This window comes from Cebus imitator, unplaced genomic scaffold (genome assembly GCF_001604975.1).
Source record: "Cebus imitator isolate Cc_AM_T3 unplaced genomic scaffold, Cebus_imitator-1.0 Scaffold144, whole genome shotgun sequence".
Lineage (NCBI taxonomy): Eukaryota > Metazoa > Chordata > Mammalia > Primates > Cebidae > Cebus > Cebus imitator.
In genome coordinates this window covers 933263-943054 of record NW_016107459.1, presented here as the reverse complement: position 1 = coordinate 943054, position 9792 = coordinate 933263, and the positions used below count along the sequence as shown (strand labels likewise).

The window sequence follows — 9792 nt, the reverse complement described above, 5'->3', positions numbered from 1 at the left end:
CGCATCCTGGTTATAAGTATCCACAACTTTTCCATATTATCATGCGATTACCCAAGCATTCTGTTCCATATTTGACATCTTCCTCTAAATCATACTTACATGCTGATTTCAGTGTGTCTTCTAGGTGGGAAGTTATAAAACATATTTATTGCTTTCATCAAACTTGTATCCCAAGATAATTTTATTCTTAACATTCAATGACAAAGAGAGTCCTTGCTCGTACGCCTGATTCTATCAGTCTTAATCTTGTGCACTTTCCACATATCCTATCTTCTTTCTTCCCTTGACATAGAAATTCTCTCTTGTTTATAAATGAGTTTCATGTCCTCAGATGCAAGGAGGAGTATTAGAAGAAAGGTAGAGAACCTGAGAGGCAACATGGGAGAGTGCTGAGGGCACAGATCCTGCAGCTGTGTGGCCTAAGGCATAACAGGCTCTGCCATTAATAAATGTGTATCTTAGGAAAGTTACTTACCTTTTTGCTTCTCAGTTACTCCATCTGCAAAATGGGAATAAAAACAGAATTTACCTCATAAAGTGGCTCTACTAATAAAATGAATTGGTATTTGTAAAGCCCTTAGGAGGATGACTGGCATAGAGTAATATATAAATAGATAAACATCAGGTGTTATGGGTTATTCAAATGAACAATGGAGACATGACTGATTGTGGTTTTAAGACCTTCATACCACCATTTTAATATGGAAACTTGTACTGCCACTCAAGGCCCCTATATTTAATACACTTCCTTCCTTTGTTGCTTTAAGTTCTTTATTATACAATGGTAAATGGATCACAACAGTTAATTTTGGTACTTTGGAATGTACTAAGACAAATACTCTTCTCATTGGATGTCACTAAGTCCAACTTATAAATAAATATGAAAATAATTCCTATTACCTTGAGGAATCTCTTGGACAATTCTACAAGATTCTTTGCCTGAAAATTCCTATAAATAAATAGCTAACAATTTGCTAATAATTGAGTTGTTATATCTATCATCATTATGTATACCAATTGTTAGCCAACAGTTTGCTAGTGAGTGAGTCATTATGTATATCTGGTTATTACTGACACAGGTGAGCACTCTTTTCCAAAGCCATACATTTATCTCAGGTGTGGCAAAGTCTGAAACATTCGTGCACATATTTAAATACCAGTCCCTGTCTTTTATACATTTTGCAATCATTTGAAGTAGGTTTCCAAACCAATAACTCTCTAGAAAAGTATTATTTCCAGTGAAGATTATTGATTACTTGATTTATTATTTTTTTAAATTATACTATAAGCTCTGGGGTACATGTGCAGATTATGCAGGTTTGTTACATAAGTATACACGTGCCATGGTGGTTTGCTGCATCCACCCGGGTCATCTACATTAGGTGTTTCTCCTAATGTTATCCCTCCCCAATCCTCCCACCCCCTGCAATCCCTCCCCTAGCCCTCCCCACCCCCCAACAGGCCCCAGTGTGTGTTGTTCCTCTCCCTGTGTCTATGTGTTCTCATAGTTCAACACCCACTTATAAGTGAGAACATGTGGCGTTTGGTTTTCTGTTCTTGTGTCAGTTTGCTGAGAATGATGGTTTCTAGAAAAGTATTTTATGAAATTCCAATATCGGTGTCAAAAGCTACAGAGAAAGTATACTAAATTTAGGCTGCCTGTTTTCATCTTTTGATTACAGCATTGCATATTCTTTGCCCCCAAAATATACTTTTGTGTGTGGAAAACAAAAACTATAGTGAACTTTAAAACTCCAATGAAAAAAGCATGGTAGCTAAGTAAACAGAGTCTAAAAATTTTTTTGGTGAAAGGTAGAGGTCCAGCTTCAACCTTCTGTATACGGCTAGCCAGTTATCTCAGTATCATTTATTGAAAAGAAGTCCTTTCCCAGTTCCTTGTTTTTGTCAGCCTTGTTGAAGATCAGATAGTTGTAAGCATGTGGCTTTATTTCTGAGTTTTCTTTTCTGTTCCACTGATCTACACGTCTGTTTTTGTTCCAGTACCATGCTCTTTTGGTTACTGTGGCTTTGTAGTAAACTTTGAAGTCTAGTAGTGTGATGCTGCCAGGTTTGTTCTTTTTGTTTAGGATTGCTTTGGTTATTGGGGATCTTTCTTGGACCCATAAGACTTTAGAATAGCTTTTTAAAAAATTCTGTAAAGAATGCTATCATTAGTTTGGTAGGAATAGCATTGAATCTGTAAATTGTTTTGGGCAAAGCAATTTCCCTAATAACTTAAAACAGAGCTATGATTTGACCCCACAATGCCATTTTACATATTGATTCTTCCAATCTATGAGCATGGAATGTTTTGTCATTTATTTGCATTATATCTAATATCTTTCGGCAGTGTTTTGTAGTTCTCTTGTAGAGATGGTTTGCCTCCTTGGTTAGCTGTATTCCTAGATATTATCTCATTTTCTTTGTGGTTATTGTAAGTGGGATTGTGTTCTTAATTTCACTCTCAGCCCAGATATTGTTGGTGTATAGGAATGCCACAGAGTTTTGCACATTCATTTTGTATCCTGAAACTTTGCTAAAGTTGTTTATCTCCGGGAGCCTGTTAGCAGAGTCTTTAGGGCGTAGAATCATATTGTCAGTAGAGATAGTTTGACTTCTTCTTTTTCTATTTAGGTGTCTTTTATTTTTTTCTCTTGACTCATTGATCTGGCTAAGACTTCCAGTACTATGTTGAATAGGAACAGTAAGAATGGGCATTCTTGTCTCGTTCCAGTTCTCAAGGTTCTGGCATAGTCAGAGCTTTTGCCCATTCAGTATGATTTGGTTGTGGGATTGTAATAGACGGCTCTTATTATTCTGAGGTATGTTTCTTCAATGCCTGGTCTGTTGAGGGTTTTTGTCATGAAGTATGTTGGATTTTATGGAAAGATTGTTCTGTGTCTATTAAGACGATCATATAGCCTTTGCTTTTGATTCTATTTATGTGGTGAATTAAATTTATTGGTTTGTGTAACTCAAAATGGATTAAAGATTTAAATGTAAGACCTCGAACTATAAAAACCCTGGAAGAAAACCTAGAAAATACTCTTCTCAACATTGGCCTTGGCAAATAATTTTTGGCGAAGTCCCCAAAAGCAATTGCAATAAAACCAAAAATAGATGAGTGGTACCTAATTAAACTAAAGAGATTCTGCACAACAAAAGAAACTATAAACAGAGCAAGAGTCAACTTACAGAATGGGCAAAAATATTTGTAAACTATGCATCCAATAAAGGCCTAATATACAGAATCTATAGGTAACTTACACAAATGAACAATCTAAAAACAACCACATTATAAAATGGGCAAAAGACATGAACAGACACACAGACTCTTCTCAAAAGAAGACATACATATGGTCAAGAAACATATGTAAAAAGACTCATCATCATAATCATCAGAGAAATGCAAATCAAAACCACAATAAGATATAGTCTCACACCAGTTAGAATGGTTGCTATTAAAAAGTCAGAGAATAACAGATGCTCGTGAGGCTTCAGAGTAAAGAGAATGCTTATCCATTATTGGTGGGATTGTAAATTAGTCCAGATGCTGTGGAAAGCAGTCTGGAGATTTCTCAAAGAACTTAAAACAGAGCTATTGTTCAACCACACAATGCCATTACTAAGTATATATCCCAAAGAAAAATAAATCATTCTACCAAAAAGCACATGCACTTGTATATTCATCACTGTATTACTCACAATAGCAAAGACATGGAATTACTACAGGTGCCCATCAGTGGTAGATCAGATAAAGAAAATGTGGTACAGGTACACATACGCCATGGAATATTATTGAGCCATAAAAATGAATGAAATCATATCCTGTGCAGCCATATGGATGGAGCTGGAGGCCATAAGCCTAAAAAAATTAACATAGGAACAGAAAACCACATGTTCTCACTTATAAGTGGGAGCTAAACATTGAGCACTGATGGACACGAGTATGGGAACCATAGACATTGTGGGCTACTAGAGGATAAAGGCAGGTGGGATGGGTCAACAAAAACTACCTATCAGATACTATGCTCACTATCTGGGTGATGAGATTCATACTCTAATCTCAGCATCACACAATATTCCCATGTAACAAATCTGTACATGTACTTCCTGTGTCTAAAATAAAAGTAGAAATTAAAAAAAAATTTAAGAGCAAAAATATACTCTAACTCATGAAAAAAATACCCCTTGGATTTCAATTTTTCTCTTGGCAAATTCTATTTTATTCCTACTACTTTGTTTTCCTTGTGAATGGTCCTAGGAATACTAGAAACGGTAAAAGCACACAAATATTTTTCTGTAATTAAAATGTGCAGCACTGTTGTCATGAAATCCTTCTTAATTATAGGCTTACGTACCTATGTTCAATGAAAAGAATGACCACTAATATCATCTAATTTATACCTTAAATATGTTTGTGGTGCTTTGAAAAAAAGAATACGTGTGTATTATACATGAGCATCCTCAATTTAGTACAAAACCTGTAAGCTTGAGGATAAAATCATTTAGCTAGTCCAGTAAACATATTATAATAATACACCATAACAGTGAACAGTAGCTGACTCTACATGCCTCAGTTCATCTCTTAGAGATTAGCAGCTTGATGATCCATCTGTTAAAAACATACATTTGAAAAGGGATCATGAATGATTAGATTACTGCCACAAAGCAGGTTAAGGACGTTCTGTAATGACAGGCCTTCATCTGAATTTCCAGTAGTATCAAGCCACTCATACTTTTTGACCCTAGTCTTTGAGGAACTCACCCTCTGCCAGGTATCCTAAGACCGTTAGATAAAGGCCTAGTAACTGGGTATTAATATAATTTTTGTTCTAGAAAATCAATACACTCAAAATAGTATGAAAGAGACTGCTAATACTGTTAAAGAAGCTTGGGAGAAGCCTAATTTCCAGGTGGCTATTTTTTCAATGCTTAGATGTATCCCAAGTTTATATTAAGAGGCTCAGCCTTGTATTTAAACAAAGTATAAAGAATCTGTAATAAAACCTCATAAATAATAAATAAGTAATGTTCTATCAAAATGTAACTTTGTGTGTAAATGATACTATATATATATAATAAATATAATATAATATAATATAATATAATATAATATAAAAGGTCCTCAGAAACCTCAGTAGTTAGTTGTATGTATATAAATTACAAAGGTAATTTATATTCGATAATAGAGTTCAGTATAGATATTTGTTAAATTTTATGACATGCGGGACAATTTGGATGATTTTTCTATGGCTAATTTGCCGGTAAGAAAGATGATCTATGAATGTCTAAAATGCTTGTCTTCTCATCTAAATAAATAATTTTAATCTAAACCTATGTGAATGCATGTCTTCATTTTAACGTTTTATTATGAAATATCAGTGTATTTCTTTAATCAAAAGTGTAATTTTAGGCTGGTGAGAATAATTAAATTTTCCCCCAATTGAAGATACAGTAATTGCAACTGTGAAGGTAATTTGCTGTTTTATTTAACGACCTATGTCACAAAACTAAACGTTATCAGGGTATAAAAATTATTCAAAAGAAAATAATCTTTGTTACTATAAGATTTAACTGCTGAATAAGAAGCCAAATCACTAGGCGTGTTTTATATCACCACACTACAGATGCTCTCCTTGTTACACCCTGCAGCAATTTTTTTAGGCATTCCATATGGCTAGTAGAACTATTAGCAAAACATGTAAAAAATTGTAGTATGAAGAAAACCTGAGTAACTCAGGCAGTTAATTTACATAAGTGTCACTCAAATAAGGAATTTTATGAGATGATTTCAATTAAATAATTGTATGGTGAATTTTAATTCCAGCTACAAAATTCATTGAATGATTTTAATTTTGAAATTAGATTAGGAAACATAAAAACTCAGCTTTCCAGAGATAATGAGATAATTTTTTTTAGATCTTAAGCTGGTGAATAAGCTATAATTTTCATAGTTATGCGGGTAGATGCTTGTTTATATGAATAGAAAATTATGTTAAGTTATAATTCTATTCAATGAGGAGCTATACATAATCAGATAAATATGTGAGTTTTATTAAATAAATAAAACCTGGTAAATGAGAAATCTGGATTGATATACACATAATCTACACACAGTCAGAAGTTCTGTTAATAGTATATTTGTAAAAGAGCACAGGGCTTAGAATGCAGAGAAATTGAAGACTTAGATGAACTTATTTACTTGGAATTAAACTTGGAGCCAATTATTCAGCTTATTAAAGCTTAAATTTCTTCATTGTGGAAACTTGGTAAATAGATTACATGATCTTTAAAATCCCATCCAGTTCTAAAATTTTATAATTCTGTTTACCACTTTATAGTGTTTTTAAAAAATATTTATATGTTTAATTTTGGGAGTACATAGCAGGTGTATATATTCATGGGGTACATGACATGTTTTAATATAGGCATGCAACACATAATAATTACATCAAGGAAAATTGGGGTATTTATTCCTTCAAGCATTTATCCTTTGTGTTAAAAACAATCCAAATATACTCTTTATTTATTTGAAAATGTACAATCAAATTATTATGGACTATAGTTACCCTGTTATGCTATCGAATAGTAGGTCTTATTCATTATTTCTATTCTTATTTGTACCATCATCACCTCTCTTCCTACCCCCACCACTGCATTTCCCAGCCTCTGGTAACCATCCTTTTGCTCTCTATGTTAATGTATCCAACTGTTTTGATGTTTAGATTCCACAAATAGGGGAGAACATATTATGTTTGTCCTTCTGTGCCTGGCTTATTTCACTTAGCATAATAATCTCGTTTCCTCCATGTTGTTGCAAATGACAGGATCTCATTCTTTTTTATGGCTAAATAGTACTCCATTGTGTGCAAGCATCATATTTTCTTTATAGGTTCATCTGTTAATGGATACATAGGTGGCTTCCAAATCTTGGCTATTGTGAACAGTGCTGCAGTAAACATTGGAGTGAAGATATCTCTTTGATATACTGGAAAAGAGAACAGGACTTTTTTTCTTTTTGGCATCTACCCAGAAGTGAGATTGCTGGATCATATGATAGCTCTATTTATAGTTTTCTTATTATTATACTTTAGTTTTATTATTATACTTTAAGTTCTGGGGTACATGTACAGAATGTGCAGGTTTGTTGTTTAGGTATACATGTTCGATGGTGGTTTGCTGCACCCATCAACCCATGATCTATATTAGGTATTTCTCCTAATGCTATTCCTCCCCTTCCCCTTCACCTTCTGACAGGTTCCAGTGTGTGATGTTCTCCTCCTCATGTTCATGTGTTCTCATTGTTCAATTCCCACCTATAAGTGAGAACTGTGGTGTTTGGTTTTCTGTTTTGTGTTATTTTGTTGAGAATAACTGTTTTCAGCTTCATACATGTTCCTGCAAAGGCCATAAACTCATCCTTTTTTATGGCTGCATAGTATTTCATGGTGTATATGTGCCACATTTACTTTATCCAGTGTATCATTGATTGGTATTTGGGTTGGTTCAAAGGCTTTATTTTTGAGAACAGTGCTGCAGTAAACATGTGTGTGCATGTGTCTTTATAGTAGATTGATTTATAATCCTTTGGGTATATACCTAGTAATGGAATTGCTGGGTCAAATGGTATTTCTAGTTCAAGATCCTTGAGGAATAACCACACTGTCTTCCACAATGGTTGAACTAATTTACACTCCCACCAATGGTGTAAAAGCATTCTTATTTCTCCACATTCTCTCCAGCATCTGTTGTTTCCTGATTTTTTAATGATCACCATTTTAACTGGCGTGAGATGGTATCTCAATGTAGTTTTGATTTGCATTTCTGTAACAACCAGTGACTGACTTCTCAAGTGGGTCCCCTGACCCCTGTGCCTTCAGATGAGGAGACACCTCCTAGCAGAGGTGGACAGATACCTCTTACAGGAGACCTCCAGCTGGCATCTGATGGGTGCCCCTCTGAAATAAAGCTTCCAGAAGAAGGAGCAGGCAGCAATCATTGCTGTTCTGCAGCATCCAGTAGTGACACCCAGGCAAACAGGATCTGGCATCGACCCCTAGCAAACTCCAGCAAAGCTTCAGAAGAGGGGCCTGACTATTAGAAGGAAAACTAGCAAACAGAAAGCAATAGCATCAACATGAATAAAAAGGATGACCAGGCAAAAACTCAATCTGAAAGTTACCAACAGCAAACACCAAAGGTAGATAAATCCACAAGGATGAGGAAAAACCAGCACAAAAAGGTAGAAATATTCAAAAACAAGAATACCTCATCTCCTCCAAAGGATCACAACTCCTCACCAGCAAGGGAACAAAACTGGATGGAGAATGAGTTTGATGAATTTACCGAAGTAGGCTTCAGAAGGTGAGTAATAAAAAACTCCTCTGAGCTAAAGGAGCATGTTCTAACCCAATGCAAGGAAGCTAAGAATCTTGAAAAAAGAGAAATTGCTAACTAGGATAACCATTTTAGAGAAGAACATAAATGACCTGATAGAGCTGAGAAACACAGCACGAGAACTTTGTGAAGCATAAACAAGTATCAATAGCTGAATCAATCAAGTGGAAGAGACGATATCAGAGATTGACAATCAACTTAATTAAATAAAGTGTGAATACAAGATTAGAGAAAAAGGAATGAAAAGGAATGAAAAAATCCTCTAAGAAACATGGGACTGTGTGAAAAGACCAAACCTACATTTGTTTGATGTACCTGAAAGTGATAAACAGAATGGAACCAAGTTGGACAACACACTTAAAGATATTATCCAGAGCTTCCCCAACCTAGCAAGACAGGCCAACATTCAAATTTCAAGAAATACAGAGAGCACCACAAAGATACTCCTTGAGAAGAGTAATCTGAAGACACATAATCATCAGATTTACCAATGTTGAAATGAAGGTAAAAATGTTAAGGGCAGTCAGGGAGAAAGGTCAGGTTACCCACAAAAGGAAGCCCATCAGGCTAAGAGGGGGTCTCTTCATGAAAACCCTATAAGCCAGAAGAGCGTGGGGGCCAATATTTAAAATTCTTAAAGAAAATAATTTTTGAGGTAGGAGGTCCTAGGTGACTTTGGAAATCTGCACAGTGTCAGTGCAGATACTACTTAGCCCGGGGCCTGGTGGCTGGGCTCATTTTCTTCTTTCCAATCGGAGGTCTCTGCCACAAACATGCTCTGCCACATCGTATGTCAGGCCAAGAAGCATCCGAGCTTGATCCCTCTCTTTGTATTTAATGGAGCTGGAGGTGGTGGAGCAGCCCTGTATCTCTTGCGTTTGGCATTGTTCAATCCAGATGTTTGTTGGGACAAAAGAATAACCCAGAGCCCTGGAACAAACTGGGTCCCAATGATCAATACAAGTTCTACTCAGTGAATGTGGATTACAGCAAACTGAAGAAAGAACGTCCAGATTTCTAAATGAAATGTAAAGCTGCTTTAAAATGAAGGTCTTCTAGAAGCCATCCACACAATTTTCCACTGAATTAGGAAATATTTCTTCTCTAAATGCATGAAATCACTTTAATGTAATCTATTGGTGATTATACTGATTAATAAATAACTGAAACTTGAAAAAGGAAAAGAAAAGAATTTTCAACCCAGAATTTTATATCCCACTAAACTAAGCATCCATAAGTGAAAGAGAGATGAAATCCTTTACAGACAAGCAAACACTGAGAGATTTTGTCACCACCAGCCCTGCCTTGCAACAGCTCCTGAAGGAAGCACTAAATATGGAAAGGAAAAACCAGTAGCAGCCACTGCGAAAACAAACAAAAATGTAAAGGCCA

General features: G+C 35.4%; 1 pseudogene; it reads left to right on the top strand.

The window, feature by feature from the left end:
* Nucleotides 1-9081: 9081 nt before the first annotated feature.
* LOC108313829 lies at nucleotides 9082-9572 on the top strand (annotated as a pseudogene).
* The last annotated feature ends 220 nt before the right edge of the window (nucleotides 9573-9792 follow it).